At 36.3% G+C, this 24,816-nt stretch overlaps 1 long non-coding RNA gene across 2 annotated transcripts; it reads left to right on the top strand.

The window, feature by feature from the left end:
* Positions 1–1,535: 1,535 nt before the first annotated feature.
* On the top strand, positions 1,536–17,086 carry LOC110361865 (uncharacterized). 2 transcript variants are annotated; one of them, XR_002418727.2, is made up of 5 exons: positions 1,536–2,179; positions 4,589–4,653; positions 9,342–9,428; positions 14,353–14,507; positions 15,212–17,086. It is a non-coding gene; the product is annotated as an uncharacterized LOC110361865 (long non-coding RNA). The 2 variants fall into 2 exon arrangements; XR_010468817.1 differs by having other exon boundaries at positions 14,353–14,392; positions 15,212–17,085.
* Positions 17,087–24,816: the final 7,730 nt, after the last annotated feature.

Here is a 24,816-nt window from a genome sequence, read left to right as displayed (position 1 = left end):
AAGTTACATAAGGCACTGCCTTTTCTTTACTGCCTTCCAAAGTCTTTCCCACTGTGAAGAACATTTTGCAGCCTGATCCCCTCCCCCACACTGATTTGTCCTTTGTTTAAAGACCTTCTATTCACTTCTTGTGGTGATGGTAAAACTGAAAGAAAGGAGACATGCACAATAATATACGGCCACTTGTGCCAAGGCTCATTGTCCTATGTTGTTGATGATACAACCACTGCCCTTTCCCCTACCAAGCCAAGTGATGTTAAGCTGTCAGCCTACAAAATTAATAATATTGCTTCCTCTCCAGGTTCTCTGTTTCCACCAGTTACACACTTGTCCTTAAGAAGCAAAAGAGAAAAAAAATCAGAATTTAATTAATTTTTAAGTGATTTTTTTCTACCTATTGTTAAATGATTCATATCAATGCCGATGGTTATTTTTAAATGCATTGCTCTTGCTCTCAGTCACTGCAGGTAGTCCATCCAATCCTTTTAACTGTGACTTATTCAGTAAGAGCATTTCCCATAGCCTAAAAAAGTCCATCACTCAGTTATTTCCACAAGTCATCTGTGCTGTTCTGCTTTTTTCATGGCTTTTAATCAATGTGTCCTTAAGTAAAGGACAGTATTTACATCTTAAATGGTAGCTGAAATACAGATTTGAAAGCTGAAATAGATATTCTGTTAGGGTACATGCACGAATATGTGGAACCTCAAAGAGAAGTCAGTGTACAGAGTCCATTCAGTATTGAAGGTATGATGGGAGTGAGACCCCTTTTTCAGCTTGACAGCACCAAACATATCCTTGAATACCTTGGGAGGAATGGCAGGACTGGCTCTATGGCCCTGCTAAACTTGCCTTGGTTATGAAGAAAGACTCTAGCCTTTATCTACAGCTGTCTTGCCATGCTACTGGCATGATCAGGGTCACAGCAAAACGTAAATGATACCAGCTAGTGGCTTTGTGGGAAGGAGACTAAAGAATGAGTGGAGAAACCAAAGTTTTTTTAAGTCCATACTTTCTTATAAATCGATGCTAGGCTACACACAGACAATGCAAAAAAGCTTTAACTTCTGTTAAGGAGAAAGATACATAACTCATAGGATCCTCTCAAAAAAAAAGACATGGGTCTTTTCCATCCATTACCATTTGCCAGTCAACACCATCTTTTCAGGCATGGTAAGGATTATCCTAAATTTGCTTCCATCAAAGACGGTAGTAAAACTTCCACTTTAGGCCAATTCTGAGAACAGTGGAAATCTTATTTTTGGCCCTGCGAGGTGTTTGCTCTTGTTCACCTCCCAGGACAGTAATAACATCTGTTTGCTATTCTACTCAAAAATAAATTCCAAGAGAAACAGTATTCTTGCCATCTTATTATTATTTTTACTATGAAGTGTTGATTAGTGGAGCATTTTGTTTTGGCATAGTTTTTGCTAATCTTACTCACTTCACGTAACTACCCTTATAAAATACTATGTGATTGCTCAATCTTCTCTCTTTTTACTTTTAAGTAAAATTAAACACACTGTGTTGTGCATTACTAGCAATAAACCTCACCCACTGTTCACACTGTATTGTTTTCAGTGGATCAGTTATTTACAGTGCAACCCAAGAGAGTAATGGTTTTACTGACTATTTGCAATGCTATTCTCCTACTGCCTTAATAACGATGAATGGTATTTAACTGCCAGACATCAGAGATCTCTTTATTTTAATTAGAAAAGTTGCTTTCCCTATCCTTTTACTTGGAACAAAATATATCCTGGAAGATTCCTTACACTGGTCCCCTAGCTCTTGATTTGGAGTGAATTAAAGGAAACATATTGTGAAAGGTGAATAGCTAGGGAAAAAAATAAGGTCTAACATTAAACAATATAAATGTTTCAGCCTTTTCCTCTGTCAAACCTTGGGGCAAAGTCTTTTCAATGTCATGCTTTAGTAAAAGTCTTTTTAGCCCGTGTGTGTCTTTCAAAACACGGCAGACAAAAGCTTTTATTTTAAAAGCAAACAGCTAAGTGATTTGCTGCACACTTGCCGTGAATAGTAACGAGTAGATTTGTGGTGTGTTCCTCTTTCTAATTAGCACATTGCTATAACCTGACTGCTGTTGTTGCTGTATGGATGACTACTGTCTTATTAGAATGCGTCTAGAGGGTACCACTTGAAGCAATTCATGGAACAAGTCAGAAAAAAAAAAATACCACAGAGTATTTAGGGATTGGTTTAAAACCCTTCAATGTTTTAGTAATTTTTTAATGGAAAGAAATGGCTGTTAAAGCTCTGAGTAAATCCAATTGTAGGTATTGTGTTTTATGAAAATAACTTTAAAGTAGACTTTTGTAAACAAAGTTGGGAAAAGGATTTTTCAGGAGACGGAAGGTTTCTATGCTGTTTTAAAAACAAAAGCATTTTTAGTGTGTTCTCTTGTTAGAAATCATTTCTGTATGCCTTAAATATAATGAAATTTGGGGGGCTGTAAATGAATAATATGGAAAAGCTAATTTTTTTAAATCACATTTTTGATAAATATATTTGATATACTATTTTAAATGCTTTTCAAAATTCTCACAGCTGTTCCAGACAGAGCAGAATTTAAAAGCAGTAATATTAAAGCAGAAAATCATTATGGCTATTGTTGAATGAAAGAGAGAATGAATACTCACCAGAAATTTCATCAGAAGTTTCAGGCAATAAAAGAATTAAAAAAAAAAAAAAAAGGGGTTGGCGAAAGGAAACCTGTATTTCATGATTGCAGTTGCACTTTCTAATGGAGACTTCTGGATATTCATGAAAACATCCTCTTCAAGATAATATATTCTATACTGATTACATCAACATAAACATATTACATAAACATATCATAAAAAGATATCAAAGAATAAAATAGAATGGCTAAATAAATTGTAAATTTCTTCCGTTGCTGCAGATTTCAGAAATAATCCATTTGGAGACTTCTAACCAAATTTATTCATTAAATCTTCACACTCAGGGACTATTAAAGACTTTCTCCTTGTGTTTTTCAACACGTGCGTAGAGGAGATCTGTCACCTCTGAGGTTTTTGCCCCAGGAATCCTCTCTTCCATGTCCTGTGGCAGGCACATGTAAATTGTGTGGCCATCTAGGGTTCACTGAAACCAGAAAAAGAGACGTGCAAATGGTCATTTCTGCAAAGTTGGTAATGGATCCTCACTAGTAAGGTGCATAAATCATCTCTGTTACTGCACAAGGAGTGTGACCTCCTGAGCTATGATTGACGTCAAAGTATCTAAGAGACAAACAAGATTTTTAAAACAAATTCCTGTGAAAATATCAGTTGTTAAATACCTACAGTGTGCTGGACGCTATCAAGAGTGAACAGAAATGAGGCTGTCTTATGACCTGCACTCTCTACATCATAGTTAAGTGTTAATGCAAATACTTTTGTCAATAAATAATACAGATTGCAGTAGAAGAATCAGGAAGTATTCACTATATTATTCTCAGTTGGGATTTTTTTTTTTTGAATGAGTGACATTGGGAATTCACATTTAAAAAGCATCAGATGAGTAGGAAGAGCAGTTAGGCAAATACCAAACTCTTAACAACAAATAAGACTTTTTCCAAAATGATATGAAGTTCAAAAGGTCATACTGTTTCCTTGAGACATATATATGTTCAATCTTTCATACAGTGTAGAAATGAAAAGAGTGGACATACCTTTTCAGTTCTATGCAATGTGAGTGCAAAAATATGATGGCTATTATATATAAATATATGTTCATATTTTCACATAACTGTGTGTATGCAGACACATGACTTTCTTTCAAAGGTAGCTACTACCTTTCTGCACGCTGTTTTTTGAAGGGGCTGTTTTTTCAGATGGTACTGTTCTGGTCATTCGCATTACAACATTCAGGTTACCAAGTCATGAACTGTTTTTGTATACCTTGTTCAAACATTAAAAAAAAAAAAAAAAAAAAAAAAGATTGTATTAGCTAAGAACTAATAGTTACTCAATGATAGTAAAGCCCTGATTCAAATTAGAAACTGTGAAGAATGAAATTGTTCTAAATCCTTTTATATTCTAGCATAATATTTATGTATGTATGGCATCTTTGCTGCAGAAAAATTACACATCCTGTGGCATGAAAAGCACTTCATAGGATTTTGTGTCTGATTGCCTGGAAAAAAGAGTTCAAATATGGTACCTAAGAAAGGACTGAGAAAGGGGAAATTCTTAAATGATGCGATTGTATTATGAATTAGCAACTGTAAATTTGAAATTACTTAAAAACCTGGGTGATTTTTTTCCTATAAAAATTATATAGATGTCCATATTTACACAGAATATATGTAAATAAAAATAATAATTACAAAATCTGTTTTCTATTGACTATCTACGCATGTTTCTAATCCTTCATGAGTGAAAAGTGTTCATCTTTAAGCTGCCATCATATGAAAATGCTTTTGACTTAGGACAAAAGCTATCCAAAGGTGATCTTGGAGATGGATAAAAAGCTACAAAAAGTTCCACATTTGGGAAAAGAGAGAAAATATTTGCCTTTGCTAACTGCTTTCTAAAAAATGAAAACTTTCTTATGCTTTTTGGAGGTTTCAAATAGATGTTGGAGAAGGGTAACGAACAGAGAGCTGACTGAAGGTCTCAGCAGAGAAAGGTAAGTAAATATTTCACATAGATACTGCCTTGCCATATATCATGTACCCATACAGCTAAAACATACAGCACCCATACAAGTATATCTGACTTCTCCATTACAAAGTACCTCTGAGTGTGTAGACACAGGGAGTATAATGTGTCTGAAATTCTTCCAGAGTTTGACTTTTTTTTCGCAGCACTTTGTCTACAGCTGTAATTGATAGTGTGCTGCAGTGATGTGATACCTTTCCTGCAAGGTCTTTTATGGAATACATCTGCTGTACAGTAGCAAAACAAAATATGCGTCTTGACTGAATCTTACTGTAGAAAGGACTCAAACTGCGAAACTGTTCAATACAATTTGCATGCTATGCAGATGAAGACCTAATGACAAAGAGAGTATTGGCAAACTCTGCCTTGTCATCTGGCGATGATGTGTATAGCAGCATCAGGTACCTTGACATGATCTCTTCTAGTGTTATTTTACAATCAAATAAAGTCAGAGAAATGTAGTGAGAACCGCATATGTAAATAAGAGTCACTAGTGATGAACCATGTAATTCCATGCAATCCAAGTAATCCAGTTCACTTTGGGACACAGGCATCATGATTGTAAGTTATTAATTCTGAATTGGTGGAAGAGGGAAAGTAGCCAAGTGCTTACTGAATCCTCATTTCCAGTTTGAGCGGCTGCTCCTTCATCCTTGCTTGCCAGTTCTGAGTGCATTTCAAGGAACATTACTGAGAACAAAATCGAACACCATCAATATTAATGATCTGAACTAGGAAAATAGCTTTTAGTGTGCAAATTAATTACCCTAATCACAGGGGTTTTTGTATCCATTTTAATGAAATAACTATTTATTTCACTGAGTCCTGAGCTTTTCTTTTGCAAATAAGGCACATTTACATGATAAACACATGAAATTTAAATGGATGACTAAATTAAATTGAGGGGCAAAAAGACCTTTTTAAATACAATTTTCATAGGAAAAACAGCTAGATTAATGGGTTGGTTAGCTGACTGGCATCTGATTAAATCTTTTTAATGTATGTCAAATAGAATTTAATGGACCTCAAGAAATGTCTACATAGTCTGTAATATTCAGGGTTTAGTGAAGATGCATTTTATCTCCTGTTATTGATGTGTAGACAGCTGAAGGCATAGTGCTTGTCATTGCCCAGTTCAGTACAGAGACATTACAGCTGGAAATAATAGTAATATAAATTTGCATTTCTCCTTTCCTGTGTTGTGTGTACTTTCCTCTGAAATATAATATATATAATTCTTTCTACCTACAGGAATTTGAAACAGGAAACTCTACTCTAAAATGGTGGTTTCTGATTGTTTGCATAATCTTCTGATTTAATCACCACATGCACATCAGTTTCATACTGTTGTATTCCAATAATAACAAGAAAGGTGAAAATGCTTAGTTCAGAGGGACTTTAAATATATCTTTTAGATTCTATGTGTTTTGAGAACTTTATTTATTGTGGCAAAGCTTTGAAGGGCTTCATATTCAACAGAAGCAAGATTTGAAACACATTCCAGCTCATTTTTTGATAACAATCCTGCAGAACAGAGCATCTTTCTCTGCTTGCTTTTTTTCCCAGTCGAGCCACCAGAGACATCTCCAGCTTCCTTTGATTTGAAATGATCAATGGCAGCTGCAGCAGGCAGGCAGGGTGCCCCAGGCACAATGCAAACAAGTCTCTCTCCCAGCTCACTAGGATTTACATTTCAATTGCTGCCACATTTTTAAAGATAATTATAACCTTATTAATATTTTTCTGTGGCCTCTCTGATATTTTAACAACATAAATATTAATTTAGCACATCAAGGAGAACAAGCTTTCTTCACTGCAGTCACTTGAACAAAAAAATCTCCCAAAACCACAAGTCATCAAACATGGCATCGCAATCTCTGAGTATTAGACACACTTTGAAGGGGGGTTTCTGCTGGATTAGATTTTGCATGGCCTTACACTGTTTGCAAGATTATCACAGAATAACCTTTCCTTTTGACTTGAGACCAAACTGTCCTGCCATAAAAGCAGAATGTGTTCACTGTCTGAGCTGGCATCTGTGACTTATGAGACTCCAAACAGTGTCTTTACTGTGGTGAAAAATATCAACTAGATATAGCTGCCTTGATAAAATTGATTTTTCGTGGAAAGAAGAAAGGGAGATATTGCTGCTAGTGCTATTGAGAATTTCTAAAGAGTTTTTCATTTCATTACTGCAGTCTTTTTTTTTAAATCCTTGTTACACTTCCAGCCCTTTATCTCCTTCCCCTTTTGCATCAGGAATAGCCACCACAGTGTACAAACAGATGTTGATTTACCTACTCAGATCATATGTCGGGTAAAAATAAACGTTTTTGCTGCCTGCCCTATAAATTTTTATCATGTAGCATATTTGACTTATTTTTTTAAGTCACCCCCTACCCTTTCTTTCTTTTATTCCACAGTTTCTCATGGAACTGCAGCATTCCTAGCTCCTCTTCAGTGCATAGTGTCACTGGCAACTTTTATGTTCGAACACGTGTGGAAATTATGCATTTTCTGTAGCAACGGACAAATAACAGAAATTAATGTATATTACAAAGAAAATTGATACCAGTACCCATCAGATGTTACATGGAGGTCATTCTGTTGCTCTTCTTGATAAAGTGGAGAGTTGCAATCGTTGCCTTGGAATCTTTTTATGGGCAAGACCTTCATTTCCCACACACCAAATCCATGAGCTTCAGCATCACTTGAAGCTGACTTGGGGAATAAAACTGCTCATGAAATATGCATGACTAACACATACGCTGCCAGGGGAACTTAGTGTATTATGTATGACCCTTCTGTAATTGTAAGGAAATGATATTCATTTAAATGGATGTTTATCACAGTTAAAGGTACAGTTAATGAGACAAAGGTCAAATGCCTAAAAACACAGGGTTAGTCTACTATTTCTGGCCTTGCTTGAAAAGACTATGCCTTTCTCACGTATTTTTCTCCAGCACATGTGATTCCTATTTATGCAGTTTAAAAGAGTCACTGTCTTCTGTATTTGGATGCCAAACGCACTATTATACTAAATACAATTTTACTGTTACGTGCATACATCTGGGAAATACCCATACATATTAAAATTCACATCAAATCTAACTCTCCTTTTTCTGCTGCTGTTGTTGGGGGCAGCTGTAGATATTTTATTATTATTTGCCTTTATGAAAAATAAGTATTTTTATTTTTTAAAAAATCAAGCGTAAGTCTCCTGAAATGAATAGTTTCTTTCAGCATACAAAATAGCTGCAACATAGTGTGTACGTTTCTGCTCCTATCAGCCCTCCTCCATGCAAAGCAGGTTTTTAACAATATGCTTTAGTTTGTTTCTTCATAAACTGTAGCGTTTTTGTAATATGGATTTGGCTTTATCTTTGCAAGAATGCATTTGCAGAGTTCAAGAAGGATATTACACAGAACATTACAAACAGCATCCTTCAGCAAAAGTCAGAGTTGGTGCAACAAATGAGCATTTTGATTAGTGCTGGAGAGCTTCACCAGAGGTTCTTATCTCAGAGCCATGGGTCTCCACAAAGACCCCTGAAACTTTCTTGCAGTGCTCATGAGAATGAATCTGCAGCCCTGCAAAGCCTCTAAGTCAAAGAGGAAAAAAACAATTTACCACAATTCAAATCACTGATAGGAGAAGCTGACAAATCTCAAGACATGTAACTGCTCCAGAAGTGAAGCTGAGTCTGGATGTTATGATGCTCAAGGAAGCAGGCCAAGTTCATCTCTGTCTAATACCACTGATTTAAAACCACATCTTCAACAGTACTGAAAGCAGCTGATAAATCTAAAAAAAAAGAAAAAGAAATCACAGTGGATTCTTAATCTTCTTTCAGGCCAAGAGAATATTGACCAGTACAGTACTGCTACTGTACTATAACAGGCTTGAAGCCAGGCTATCTAGGGTGGAAGAAAGAACTGAAGATATTTCTGAAGATACTTTTTTATACCATGGCCAGGATAAGATGGTTTGAAGAAGACAAATCTAGTTAGGTTTCAGAAAGCTCAAGTAAATCAACCCTTTCCCCTTCCTGTGTCCTAAGCTTCTGAAGTAGTTTGGCTTGGAGTTTTCTCTTTGGTCCTTCCTCTTCAGGATGGACATGGGTCCTGGTCAGACCTGAGCTCCTCCTCATTCTCCTCAACATGTCATGCTGCCTAATAGTTACATCGAGTGCCTGCCCATATTCCTTGAAGTTCTTGAAAAACTTAATTTTTTACACTTAGGTTACCATAAAACATCCATGAAAGCCTGAAGTAAAAATAATTATTTTTCCTTTACTGGTAGAAGCAGCAAAAGAGTGGTCTTGCAAGTGTATCCCAGAGCTGGTTTGTTTTTTCTACTGATAGGAGAAATATCACCCAGTATGCTGATGTAAACTCAGAAAAAAAACAAAACAAAACAAAACAAAACAAAACAAAACCCACATGTGGTACCCAGAACAGTTCCACCGTACATGGTTTCAAGATGTTTAATTATTATTAAATTACTGTTTCTTTGTATCTGATGTGAGAAACTTTCTGAATGAGAACAATTGTACTTATACACTACCAAGAGTTATTGTGGGGCTACACCCATGCAAACAAGAACAGACTCTGATCTCCTTTTTGTTGTGTGGTTTGTTTTTTTTTCTTTTTTAGCAAAGCTGAGCTCAGAACGTAGGTCGCTGAATACGGTCCACCCCATGAAATGGGAGGATGTAAAGACTGCAAACGATGCGTTATAAGGTGAAGAAAACCTACAATTCTATAAAGCACAAGCTACTTGTCTTTTCAATTTCTTATCTATTTTCTTGCATAATGGGTATCATGCACCCTGCTCCTGAGAGTGGTTCCAGCCCATTTGCCTGCTGTCAGAGACTACTGGTTGCAAAACATTTTAGCAATCAGATGAGAGTTTTTTATTAGTCTTCCATAAAAAAAACCCCCACAACTTACATGGGAGCTCACATGTTTTGGCACTAACCAGCTCAAGACATCTGAATATAATACCAAATATAATACCAGTAGTGACAGCAGCATAAGGAGCTCTAGTGGGCTGTCTAAATCTGACTTGTATACCTACAATCTTCCTCTTAGCCTGAACAATCCAAGGAAAAGGGAAAGAACAGTTTGCTGAATGTTTTGGAAAGCTGGAGGTGGTTGAAACAACTGATAAACCTTTTCTATTGAAATCTGAAAGAAAGGGAAAATTAAAGAGCCCACAAAACGTGCTTAGGTGACTGAATTTCTCTTCAAAAGCAGACGTATGTATTGCAAATGATGCATTAGTGTTCTGAATACACGTAGACAGCTTAGACTGCACACACCCCTTCTGAGCCTAGATTTTATGTAAATTAATTAACTCAATTAGCAGGCAACATTAAAGTAATGTCATTAAACCTATTCCTATCCTTGAAAAGTATATTTTCCCAACACAGTCAGAAAATGGGAAAAAATGTTGTTTTCTATTTTTTTTTTTTAATCTCTCATTATAAGGTACTGTGTCTTTTATCCATCTCGCTACTTAATAGAAACTGTAAGAAGTGTGTTGCTCACAACCATACATTTATATTGGGCACCCTCCATAAGGAGTGCATCCACATCAATATGCAGCTGCCAGCCAATGGCAGAGATCACTTTTCAACAGGCATGAACTCCCTGCACTTTTCTTTAACTCTGTGAACTATTAGAACACCAAGAGCAGAGATAAGAATAAAAGAGAGGAGAGATTGCTTAGCATAATTTGGAAATATTTTTTTAAACAATTTTGCCTGAACAGTATACGCACAGGAAGATAGTGATTCTGTGCACAGTCTATGCCATTTTCTTCACTAGTCAGAATTTCCCAAGTTCTTCTGAGTCTAATTTTAACAGTGGTCTTCCATTCATACAAATCTATTGTCTTGCCTATAGGAACTGTTCATTTATTCATAATGTGCCAACAGTAGAGATGGAGCGAAAAAGTATGGCCTGAAAATCATCCTGAAACAGCAGCAACAGATAACAAGTTGGGACAGCCCATTATTTTATTACCTAGAGCCAAATGTCAAGGAGTAACAAAGAAATCACAACAATATAAAGAAGTGCTGTTGTGTATTGAGTCTGAGATCTACTGAGTAGTAAAACTTGAATAATAAGAATTAGTCCTCTGAGTATTTAATCCCAAAAGATGACAGTAAACATAAAGCAAAAGAACCCTGCAAATTAGAAATATTTTATAATTTCATGTCTGTATGTATTTTGCTAGGCTAGCTACAGCCGGGAGCATTTTAATCTTATCCCTGAAGGATGTTTGGAAAACTTACCAAATAAGCATTATGCTATGCTAGGAGGGAAAAAAGTGTTGGGGGGTGGGGTGAGGAACAGTGATGTGGGTAGGTGGAAGAAAGAAATTGCAGAATCAAGCTACAATGCACAATGTTAGTGTTAGCGTGTGTGCATATTGCAAACAGCTAGGAGATCAGACAGCAATCAAGAGTAATACTGGAAACCGTAGGAGGCCCTTCTACTGGCTTTTAGTTGTTTAGGACTATAAATGTGTAAAGTTAAGTGATAATTTTCTTTTTGACCTAATAAATCTGCCTAATATCCTTTCCCTTTCTGTATCTTTTCTACACCCACACTAAGGTGTATGCATATACACACTTATATCTGCCTATGTAACCTGATCGTACTTGAAAACAGTTCCTTCTAGAAGAGCTTTCCTGCTGCATTAAGCCTACTAGTACATTTTCGGCCATTTATACATCTCTAATGGACTCACAGAGCCCATTCTTTTGCTTAGTAGGAAGTCCCTGGGAAGGCTTCTCAAGCAGGGTCTAACAACATCTTAAAAGTTTATTAAGAGATTATTTTTTCTCATCAGTGTAGCTACTTTGTGGGAGATACAGACAAGATCTGGAGACTTCCTTCCTCTGTCTCAGTCCCCGTACTGTGGGAGCAACTGCGGCAACTGTGGTCCTCGGAGGCCCTGCAGTTCCTGCAGCAGGCTAGCTCACATAGCTTGTAAAACAAAAGGAGTTTCTCTCAGCAAGCTTATCTGCATTAGCAACACTTGATTCTAGATAGTTGCAGTGCACCAACAATTCAGACTAAAAGAATAACAGTGGCTGAGCAGAATAAACTTCCAACTGTGAAGCAATTATAGTGCTGTTGAATGGCTGATTGCTTGTGTGTGGTCGTTCCTGTGCCCCCCAACCATTCCCCGGCTCAGTTGCCTGATGTGGTGTGCTTATACTTTTGCAGTTGGATAAAATAGATTGGAATGAGTGCTGTTGTACAGAAGTGCCAGCTGTTCCACTGTTAATAAAGACACTGTTTAGCTATTAATACAGCCCATTCTTCTCTGCTGTGCTTATTCAAACAAACTATCTTTGTTTGTAGAGAGGGTGTGACTGCACCTGTTCTGGATTCAGGAATCCATGGCTTGTGAGCGACCCCTTGGTACTCTTCAATGACAATGCTAGCTTCCAGCCAGAGCTCCACCAGACAGAATGGGCTTGCTTTTCTAACAGATTTAGCAGACAATGTTCTAAAAATATTCAGCCTTTGGAGTTAGCTTCCTCCTGCTTGTGTTTACACGTTTATTTACTAAACCAGCTAGTTCACTTTTAGTATGGGGACCATTTATCAGCACTCGAGTTTTACTCTTTGGTACTTCATAGAAACAAAAATAAAGTGCTAAAATTTGTAGAACCTGGGGTGATTGCTTAAGTCATCCTTTGTATTAGATTTTACTGGACAGTCAATTCTTCATTCCTTGCATTTTGAGGGAATGGAAGAAAATGGCTAAGACTCCTGGCATAAGACCATTGCAGCCAGTTGACTTTCATTAAAAGAGATTTATTTTTAAAATACATGGAGTATTTTCAGTCTATATGTGTTCCCTAGAAACTCTGTTTTCTTGTGTTGGCAAAAGAAAACTGATGCTAATCTTGGCTTTAAACAAGAGAAGCCATACTGGAATGGCCTAAAAAAGTAATTTCATAAATTTGCAGTGATATATGGCTGGTGTTTTTTTAATTAGCCTAGGTACCAGAAGGAGATGAAGGTAGGTGGCTAGGGATGTTACCAGGTCCTTCATTTGACTCCACCAACGACTTGCAATATGAACTTGGGGAAGAACTTCCTTTTTTCTCCATAGAAAAATGTTGCTGTTATCATGAAGTTCAAGCATGCCAAAAGTTCACTATAACCACCAATGGTGGTTACCTAGCTTATAGGCAGCAAGCACATTTCTCTAGTGTTCTTTCACACTGATATAAGCCAATGATAAATACTCTAAAAATCCCTTGTCTTCTTTAGGCAATAAGATTGCAATAGAGTGAGAAGCTGGCTTCCTAATATAATCCCATTTCTAAAACTAATTTGTAGCATATTAAAGCAAATGGCTCTATTAATTTTAATTAACAAGTAATGATGCATAATGTTATAACCGCAAACTAAATATCAGTCCAGACCTTGGATCTATGACTGGCTGTGATAATGGCTGTGAAAGAACAACTTCTTGGCCTTACGTAATGCCTGTAAACTGGGTGGGGGAGGGAGGAAGCACTGCTAAAAGTCAGCGCCGATTACTTTAGAGAACACTGATTAAGGGTTTTTTGAAATAATCTGGGTGGATTCAGTACAGTACCAGTACAGAGGCACTGTTCATTGATTGTACTTTTTGTTTAAGTCTAGGACCAAGTTTGAAATACAAAGCTAAATAAACCCTCTGGAAACCAAATATGAGTGTCTTCCAGATAAGAAAAAAACCAAAGTGAATGTTAGGATACTGCCAATAAAAATAAATGTTTTCAAACTCACTTTTAACTGAAGTTAAAAACTAAAAGTTTTTTTAAGTTTCAGGATCACAGAAAGAAGGAAAATTTATTTGTGCTTGCGTAAAGCAAATTATTTGGAAGTTTTCAAATGGTGATTGTGTATTATTTTAATATAGCATTTAAAAGCTAAATAAAATGAAACACGGTTTATAACAGAACAGTAAAAATTCAGCTACAGTGCTTACCTTCTAATTGTCAGGAAAAAAAAGAAACTATGAACTCTAAGACACATATCTCTGGCAAGAACTTGATTTATTCTCTAGAATTATCCACTGCCTAACCAAGCAAGCTGTTAAGATGGGTACTAATAAGAAGCTGTATCTTTAACTCATTCCTTGCCCTGGTTTCTTTTCCTACTGCATATTTTGGAGTTTCCCTGTTTTTAAGATGGGTACAAGGGCTTTGGCAGGGCAGGTACAGCTCTGACTAGTCCTGTGTTTGGTGCTCATGGAGTGGGCTGCAGCTGCAGTTCCTCACTATGTAACACACCTTCTGAATCAACTTGATAAAAATGTGTCTTCTTTGAAGTACTGCTCCCCATATCTAAGAGCAGTAAGAAATTGTGGAGACAAACCTATTTATTACTTTCAAAGCCTTCTATCCATCTATCTATCTATCTATCTATCTATCTATCTATCTATCTATTTATCTATCTATCTTCTCTGTTTAGGTGGGAAGCTCTTCTTGTCAGATACAGTGCCTTAATTTGGGCTTATATAATGATAAGCGTAATGTACAGCTATTTATGTTGGTGCTCCTTTGTGTTGATACAAATAAATAGATAAGAAAATAGATGAGAAAAATCCTTGATGCCAGACCCCAAATCTTTTTTTTTTTTTTTCCAGAATAAAAATAGTGAAGATCATTGAAAAATATCCTGTTTAGGTAATTGGTTTGTTTTTTGGCTCAACTTTTCTTAACACTCTATGGAAAAAAATAAAAAAAGCAAATGCAGTATGTTATGGGCTGCACAAAAGAAGAAGAGAGAAGAAAGTGGGAGGTAAAGTAAAAGAAATGAGCATAAATACATATGTACATATAAACAATATAAATATATAACATGACCTTACTTTTCCTGTTGAGGAAAAAAACACTTAAATTTGTCCATCCAGTGCAATTTGTCTTAACGTTCTACTATTTACAAATATAACATATCAGCTCACTTGTTGGGGTTTGCATTATTGATGTGTTTTTTTGTTAAACTAGGCTAGTGAAATATTTAAACAAAGGCATTTTGTAATACAAACAAACAGAAAACAAAATGAAAGGAATCTGTGTTGTTGACTTGTGAAGGCTACATTAAACACATTTATTCTTTGTTGCAGACTGCACTTACGTGTGAGTCTCACGGTATAACTGTAACTCGGGGCTTAGTTCTGCTCTTGTTAATCAGTTTTACTCCAATGTAGATCCTTTGACTTCTTGAAAGTATTCCTAATCCACAGCAGTGTAAGCAGGAAGAGATCAGGCCATGAACGTTTTTTTTCCATATCTGTAACTTGTCAACAGATAACAGCTGAAAAATATTATAATCTCTAAAGGATTGAAACAAATATTTGTAAATGTTATTATCTTGAAAGAAGATGAGATTTTACTTTTTCTGGAGGCATTTCTATGTAGCACGAACACATAATAATAAACCTTATGCTGAATGAAAAAAAAGACATTTACAAATTCTGACTTTCTGAATGTTTGTTTTTACAGAATTGGCACAGAGCTGATGGATAAACCAACCATCATAAAACATCTGGGATTAATCTTCAAAAATTATCTAAACCTGCTCCTGCTGATGTCATTGCAAAACCTTTGATTACCTTGAAAGTGAACAGGAATGGGCCACAACTGAGTGTTTTCCTTTTCATGCTAGCTTGACTACAAAATTTTCAGAGTACATCAGTGGATTTCACCCTATGCACTTAGCTAAATTGCATGGTGTTTGTCTCTTCACACTGAATTTCTTGGGACCCAATGAGCCACTCTACAATAACAAAACAGGACAAAGCACAATACAGGGAGGTTCAATTCCAGCAATAAAACGAATTCTATGATATAACCACGGGCAAAACACAGTTTCATTTGTGATTACCTGAGCCTTTCCACTCAGTGCAGGGTGGTCTTTCGTGGGATATCAGAAAAGGAGACTGTGAAGATACCCCCTGGATTTTTAGTGACCTAAAGTTCAGCATTTGTATGGCAGAACTCCCATATTATTATTGAGAATTTCAAACCACACTTTGAGATGGGAGGTAACATAGAGGGAGCATGCATTCCTATATAATCATGTCCTTTCTTTCTTCTGACCACAATTCAGGAATGCACCAATGCTCTTTAATCTCTCCTGTTGCACCTGCTCCTTCAGTCATACTTGGAGCTGACTGAACTACTCATCACAAGCAATTTATCAGGTCTGCTGAGGGAATTTTTTTCAGAAGAGTTCAGTGACTTAGAAGCTGGACAGCAATTTCTAAAAGTGGTCCAGGCATTTACGAATCTAATTCAGGACCTCATGACTCTGGTTTTATAAGTACTTGTATCACATTTATAAACAGGACCTGTACTTTTACCCCATCTTGTTCTTCACTTCATGGTGCGCTTGAGTGCAAAGATGATTTTTATTCATTTGTCTGTTTTTCATAACTTATTGACAATCCATGCCTTTAATACCTATAAAATTGGAGGGAGTATTGTGAACTGTTTGTGTATGGTACGCTCTTGAAGAGTCCCACTTCCAACACCTATGTTTAATCACCTAATTTCTGTGATATTTCTTTTAAAATCCTTTGAAATAGGACCACATTCCAGCAGAAATGACTAGGGTTTGCATTTTCCAAGTAGAGGATTGGGAGCCTTTGACAGAAAGAGAGAAACATTTTAAAAATGCAGGTGAAAAAAATGGTAAGAAAATATTTTCCTATAATCTTTTAATGTCTTCCTGTTGGTTGGTTTGTTGGAATCTAGTTTTAAACTATGTGGGCTTATTACAGGCCAAGGGAGAAAGGAAGATATAAGCCTGATTTATTGGCTGTCTTGCAGACTTTACTTTCAATTTTCTCTTGTCACATTTCAAGTGAATAATTGGCTACCCTAAATACAGGATGGCCAGGTAGGCACTTTCAGCATCTGTACACTTGCTTGTCTAATAAAGATTAAGTTCTTGGATAAATGTTCTTCTTTGTGTGCTTATATCAGTCCAAAATTTCTACCTAAGGTTTCATACATCATCAACATCATCATCATAATCATAATTTTTTAAAAGAAAAATGTAGAAGAAAAATGACCAATAGATAATTCAAACATTCCAGATCCAAATTTGATTTCACAAGTCTCTCTGTTACATCAGTTCTACCATTTGTGCACTTTGAGGTTTATCCATTTTTCTCTTTCCATCAATGACCAAGAAATTTTCCCTCTTCCTTACTACCACCCTGTCAAACAAATCCTGTGGAGTTCTGTGCATCCCCAGACTTTCAGTCATCCCACAGGCTTTCAACTCCTGTTAAAACAAACAAACCAATTTATAAAAATAAAACAAACAAAACCAACAACAAATTCACAAACACATGAAAATAGTATATATATTTACTTTGAGATTTTGATCTTTTTGGCTTTTCCATCCATTTTTTCATTTTCCCTTTCTTTCCTACTTCTCTATTGATAACTTCTTCTTCTCCTTTTCATTCTGATGTTTCCCATCCTTTTTATTATGTTTTGCTGGCACTATTTTCAGTTCAGTTCTTCATTTTGCACTCATTTAATGCTATTAGTCCCACTAGAACAGAATACCATTGTAAACTCCAGTCAACTTCTCTTTCCTAATTCCTTCTTTCCTTCCTTCCTTCCTTCCTTCCTTCCTTCCTTCTTGACTCCCTTCCTCTCTCCATCCTTCCCACACTCTGTTTCCTCCCACCACTCTGTTTTCTCCCATTTCTCTTTCTTCCAATATAACAGAAGAAAGAAGCTTCCATCTTCTTGTGACCAGCCATCACTCAGGAGACAGTGAAAGAATGAAAAAACTTAATGGAAAGAGCATACTAATATCTATCTATCTATCTATATCTATATCTATATCTATATCTATATCTATATCTATATCTATATCTATATCTATATCTATATCTATATCTATATCTATAGAGAGAGATATATCCAGCGCATTGCAAGATGAATCTGTGCATTTTCTGTCCATCTGTCCAAAAAAAAAAATATTTTTTTCAGACTACTGCAGTTGTATTTATATCACATAGGAATGCAGAAGAGAATAGTACATGCCTTCGTCAGGCTTTGTTAGTGATATAGCAGTTGCAGCACTTACTAGAATGGGCTATACTCAAGGAAATGTGATGCTGAAGAATCAAAATTCTTTAATAGTTGGTAACTCTATATTTGTTCAACATTTGCATGCTTCTGCCATATCAAGGAATTTCTTTATCTTGTGCTGGGCTGTTACCAATAGCAAAGTCATTAAGATAAGAGACCTCTGCAGGGATAGAAGTTATGCAAATCATACACAAAACCTCTTGTTTATGTGTGCCATGATTTTTCTCTACTCTCTCTCTCCTTCCTTTCCTTCCCCTCCTCTTTTTGGGAGAGAGATTGGGATGCCTGGAATGTGGAGAGAGATTTTCCTTCAACTAAATGCAATATAATGCAACAAACCAGCACTTTGCCACAAGTAATGTATGCCTCTGTCAGTGTGCAATGCATTTCCACTCATGGGGTTATAAAACACTGAAAATGAAAATATAGCCTAAGGAAAAATTTTGCATTCTAAGCTCAAAAGTAATCTCGGAGACAGTGGATATTAAAAAGACAAAATACTACTTCTTACTGCAGAAAAAGACAAGCAAAACTAGAAGGTATGGAGTCACTGGGCAACCTATCTAGCAGAAATAGGTAGGTTAAAAAGCTGAACAGAACGCTTGAAGGCAGAAAGAGCAATGCTGCTGCCATTATCTTACTTATTTCTTTGTGTTGCAATACAGGCCAGCAGTATTTGTTATAGCTGTGTTTAGACCTGTGAAAAAAAAAAAAAAAAAAAGACTGAAAAGACCTTTTTTCTCCTCTTTTTAGTCTGCAAAGAGGCAAAAAAACACACCACAGATATATAACTATGCTTTTTCTCCACTTATTCTGGACCTGAGTAATATACATTTCTGTAACCTCAACAGTTCTTCAAATATGACATGTGAGGAAGAGACCATAGCTTTTTGCTAAGTTTTCCAGCTTAAAAGAAATGTTAATTTCCAAGATGGACAGGAAACTGTTCACTAAATATTAGTTTTCCAGGCTTTGTTTGCTGAATAGGATTTAGCAAAGAAAGCAGTTTACACATCTACAGCACACAACAGTATGTCAGATAGAGCTGAATCTCTCTGTACCATTTTTAGTATGTGTTGTATTTTCCAATGGCTACTTCTGTAACTCTGATTTGTCTCATTTCAACACTCTGTACACAGTCAAATCACCATCTGTAAAGTGGAAATTTGAAAGTCACTTCATCCAACTACACTAATGAAAGGGGTGCTACCAAATTCAGCACTGGCATAAACCCCTGGTAGCTAGTGGGACTGCAGCTGACCTAGTAGTTGAATGCAAGTACAAGCATGTGAACATCAGAGGCAAACTAATCTGACAAAATGTGGCATAGTGTAGGGGCTCAAGAGTGCTCAAGACATCAATGACTTTTAACTCTCTGTGAAGAGTCTGGATACAGAACACAAATTACAGCTTACTGAGCTCATAACAGACTGGTTTCATTTTGCCACACACTCCAAGAACTTCTAGATCTCTGTTGCTTGCGAATGGATCCTGCAACTTGTGGGAGTTCAGAGCTCAGGCACTGAACAAAGTTGAGTGATCCCCTTTTTAGCTGTGTTTGTTTTCAGCAGGCCTGGGAGCCTCAGACTCACCCATGATAGCTGTGGTAACAGGTATGAAGGCTTGAAGCAGCCTTAGTAATTAGGCAGAAAAAGGGCTGTGTCCGTAATTTTAAACAAACAAACGCTCTTGTGTGTGATACTGATACACAATTATAATCAGCATATTCAGGGTTTGGTAATGTGCATCACATTGTTAGTATTGTAAATTTGTACTGTTATAGATAGGAGTCAGACAGCCTGGGGCCTTGTACCTTCACCTATTGTTTTCCTTGTGTTATGATAAATTTTCAGCAACACTTGATTAAAACTGCCAATTTGTTGAGTATAAAGAAAATCTCTCGACACTACCAGGACTAATTACATTGTCCTTGCCAAAGGGGTAGTTGAATAATTGCATGCGATTATTGCACAGCTATGGTGCTTTTCATGTCAGTGGCAATGCAATGAAGATTGATTCTCTTTAATTAATCATTCAAAAATAACCCCTCGTATCATTTCTCAAATAGGAGCAAACATGTTCCTACATCTTTCTTCCAAAAGGCTCCTGGATGCAATCGGTTCCCTGATGAGATAGCATTGCAGTGCATGTGTGTGCGTCCTAGATAGGAGGACCTGCATTGTAATTATTTGGTGAACCTAATCTCTTTACTCTTTCCTCCTGTTCTTGAGCATGCTTTATAATTTTGATAGCCACAAGCACAAGAACACAGCAGAAAAACCTAGTGTTTACTAATTGAACTCCAGACTGTTCATTAGAAGTGTCATCAACCCTGAACTTATTTATATTTATCTATCATAATATTTACTTGTCCTTGTGAATCAAAATGTCTAATGTGATCATGTGGTGTTACATGGTAATATTCATTATTGCAAGAATATATTGTCTTCATGAAATAAAAGTCAGTGGGTTACATCCTGCTGTAACTGCTGCTCTCTCAATATCTATAGGAATGACAGAAATCAACTGGCTTTATTTGCTACTTTTCTGTATCTGTATTTTCTAAAGTCTATAGCATTCCTGTATAAGAAAACTGATTCTTCATTTGATTTTCTTTCTATATGGATATTAAAATCTCAGATAAACGAACAAGATCGTACCTTTAAATTGGATCAACCATTTGTGATATCTGATATTACAGAATATTTATTTCTAATGATAGCTTTATAGGTCTGCTTTTGGTACTGTAAAGTTATTTCAAAGAATGTGTCACTTTAAGTAACATATATGAAGTGCGGAGGTAGCAAATGTGGATTTAGGAGCATAATTAATGTCTATTTCTAACTAGGATTTTACATAATCTTAGTAAATCTAATTGTTAAACAAATAATGAACTTGGTTTTTATTGGATTGTAAAATATTTCTGTATCTTATGACTCATAAAAATAGGAGAAAAGAGGTTGATAAGCAAAGCTACACACAATCATATGTATGCATGAATTTGAATTGTTCTAACAGATTTTGTAATTCAAGATTGGAAAAAAAAAAAGCTTAGCACTTTCACCACATTATTATTTTGGAGCGTCTGCATGCATTAAAAAAACTACACACAAGTTGTTTCCACAGTTCTTCTAATGAAAGTCTTATGTTTATACATAATTAAAATAGATTACAAGAGCCAGGCTGCTATAAAACTACAGGACATGCATAAAAATCTTTATGCAACTAAGATATCAAACTCAAATAATTGTTTGTGTTGTTTTATTTTGCTATTCTGGTGTATTGGATACTATTCAGCCCTTTGCCTGCAAGTGTACCCACTGGCAATGTCTCCTGACTATTGGAGGATATGGAGATGAGAAGAAAAGTGAGTTGTGGTTTTGCAAAGCTGCAACTGTTTGATTTAGTGAAAGCTGTTGGGATAAGGATGTAAGTCCTGGCCTAATAAATTTCAGATTCTAGAAGATACTACTTATGAAGGAATACAGCAAAGTGGGATTTAAAATTGCCCCATTGCCAAATACAGTCTGTATCTCAGTATAGTAATGGACAGACCTCTGAACTGCAATTGAAAGCACAAAATGAACCTTTTTCATCTGTCCTGGGGGAAGTCCCTAATAGGCCTGGTGAATGTATCAGGCCAAGAACAAGAGTCTGAACCTCTGTGCACATTCCTCTCTCAGTCACTCTCACGTGAGGGCTACTTTAGCCAATGGAGATCTTCAGTGTAATGAAAGTAAATGCAGTTTGGAAACTTGGAAACATCCATTCATTGACTTCTGCTTAGGATCCCACAACTCCAGCTCAGCTTCTGTGCACACCACACCATCAAGACACCATCCAGAAGATTCCTTTCTAATGTCTCCATTGTCTGTAGAACAGGTTAGGTGTGCCTCCTGATTTAAGCCAAAGTAAGAGTTCATGCCTTTAGGGACAGTGAGGATAAAAATTTAGCTGTAATAGAATGTGTAGAATTTCTTATTGAAAACAACTGCTTGGACGTTCTCCATGTCATGACAAAAAGGAAAATAAAGTTTTACCACTGTACTTTCTGGTTTACCAAACCACCTCTCTGGGGAACCTATTTAGTAGAGGGAAATACACAAAAGAGAGGTAGCAGTGGATGGAGATGTTATGAATCCCTCTGGGCTTTAAGAAGCTGAGCCATCTATTTCATTATTGAAAAAGCCGGTTTCTCAACGTGCTTATTGCACATTCATTCTTTAATCTTTAAATGCTAAAAGTTTAAAAAACCACATGACCTAAAATTCCTCCTGTATATTGTTGAACATTTGCAGCAGATATTGAAAATCACAGTTGGAAATCTGTTATACCATGAAAAAGTAAATTGAAGCCACGGCAGGAAATAAACTTTATATATAATGGTTTTAGATCTCACCAGAATGCAAGAGCCTATTTTGTACTAAAAGATGTTATACTGCCTCTTTTAGAATATAACTTCAGTTTGACTAATACGTCTACAACAATTAATATTAAATTTTATCATCTTATGAACCAGAACTACATATTTTCAACTGAATTTCCTGGGGAATAGTTCCTATGACACCAGAATTGTTGATTAGCTTTTTTTTTTTTCTCATCTTGTTGCACAAAGGACTGTCATGGTACAAGATCCCATTTTTTGTTCCTGTCTACCAAATGGAGTTTTGGGGTAAAATGAAAACACAGGTAATTCCATTTAATCAGGTATACATTTCTGATGGAAAAGAATAAACCTTCCTACAGCTGCTGTGTGACTTGCAGCATGTTATCAAGACTAACCATGCAATAGCCTCAATATAGTGATCTCAGTTCATATGTATGGAAGAGTTCTCTGCAAATTTTTATTTGTGAACAAATTTCCAAACTGTATTTGCCTTGATCGTGATCACCCATATTGCTAGTGCAGTTTTAATGCTAAAAGTCTGGCTTTGTGACAAAATATTTATGGACATGTAAGCCAAAGCATTGTCACAAAAATGCCATCCATTATTGTAAAACAAAATACAGCAGATGAAGCTATGCAAGAAGGATTCTCCTTGCTTAGCATAGGGTACTCTAACATGTTGTTTACATTGTGAGGCTGTATTCCCATGATATGATTACCATCTTTATTACCTCAGAATGTGAGTGCTTCATAGTCCCTGTTATAGTTATTCTCATCACTAGCATAATCAAGATGGGAGTGCCATTTTCTGTATTATACTGCAGGGGAGCTGTCACTCAAAATTATAAGTGACTTTCTTTGGGTCATCTAGTAAAAATGCTGCAGTTCAGGCCTTTGTGCACAGGTAACATAAGTCCTGGACCAGTGCTACAGCAGCTTTTCATCTGAGTAGTAAGAGCAAAATTTCTTTGAAATAAAAGTCTGTCTTTACTGGTTAGCTAGAAAAGACCCTTTCCCTTCTCCTGCTGGTCTCACAGAATTTGGAGGTTTGGGACTTTAAGTGGCCCAATATCGACAGAAGGGACAGCAAGTACCTCTAGCCATGCTATTCTCCCCCATGTGAATGGCAAATTCTCCTCAGCAGAGGAAATAGAGGAAATGGGAATGGGATCATGCACCCATTTTAACCTTTAATGATGCTTTAACCAATAGGGTACTACTTACCATACGGCTGTTGTGCTGTGGTGAGTGCTACTGAAGCTCGGAGTATGCTGAGCTATTCCAGCAGAGATCAGACATCTTTCCATTTCATCTCCAGATCATGACACAGAATAGCAGGAGGAAAACATTTTATTTTGCAGGTTGGGATGATTTTCAACATGATCACTTATTTACATTAGACATCTAAGAAGGTTTTAGGGTAAAAGGAAAAATGCCTAGTGAATTAACACATCAATATAAAACATGGATTTTCTTGATCACTTCTTTGGGCTAAGATGCCTCTTAATTTTTTCTAGGATGTATTGCAGGTGTCAAAGCAGGTGCACTGGAGTAGAAGAAATAGAGGTTTGCAAAGCTAGCTATGCTTTCTCTGACCATCCTTGCTTTTATTAAGAGAACAACATAAAATGTAATCCTTCCACATTCTCCACTGAAGCAAACCTGGCAGCTTTTGCTGAAAGGTATTTTGAAGTAAATTAGATCAACATTTTCCTTTGGAAATAGCAGTGTACATGTTCTGATGACATAAAATACCTATCTTTCGACCCTGTATTTGCAATAGCGTTCCAACTTCTGAATGTAATAAATCTATTAGCTTTAGGTACTAGATTTAGAATGACTCCCAAGCAAAGTCTGACTCTGACCTTGCCAAAGTGGTCTGTCTCCACTGAATTGACTGAAATAATTCCTGATTTACTCCAACAAGTGGAGTCAAAATCAAGATAGCAGTTCAAGTGAAAAATATGAAAGATGACTGATACAAGGCCTGCCTTTGGTATTGTGGGCCAACAATTTTATTAAAAAAGTATGTACATATATATGTTCAGGGCTTGAAGATATAGCTGTGCTACACAGGTATAGCCAGCTGTCTGTGTTATGGGAACAGAAACAATCTTTCCTTTGTTTGGAAATGAAGCACTGAGTGCACAACACTTACCCTCATTTTCCTTCACCAACAGTAAAGGAAATTCTGCCTGATGTGACAAACCATTTGAAACCAGCAGATGACATTTCTTGGTTACGTTGTATCCCTGGGTCAGTCAAATGACTGGAAAGATAAAATTTGTTTTACAATTAACTATCTAATTGGCATTTTTTGTTTCTAATTTTGAAGTTTTTGTTTTACACTTTTTAAAGGTAAACAAGAAGCAGTGAGAGAGAGCTTACTCAACAAATATACCTTTGAAGGAGTAATCAAACTGGACACATCTGACATAAATTACAGAATAATGAAGCAATGGGATACAATTATATGTAACAGTATTTTTTTTTAGAAAAAAAAAAAAGTGTGGCATTTTTGATTACCATACAATAAAAACCGGGGTGCTGCAATAAACCCTATAAGTAGAACAGGATGTAAGCAATGTCATGTCACATGCAAAAG

Source organism: Columba livia, chromosome Z (assembly GCF_036013475.1).
Source record: "Columba livia isolate bColLiv1 breed racing homer chromosome Z, bColLiv1.pat.W.v2, whole genome shotgun sequence".
In the NCBI taxonomy this organism is placed as follows: domain Eukaryota; kingdom Metazoa; phylum Chordata; class Aves; order Columbiformes; family Columbidae; genus Columba; species Columba livia.
The sequence above is the reverse complement of the archived record's forward strand: the minus strand, read 5'-3'. Positions and strand labels throughout refer to the sequence as shown.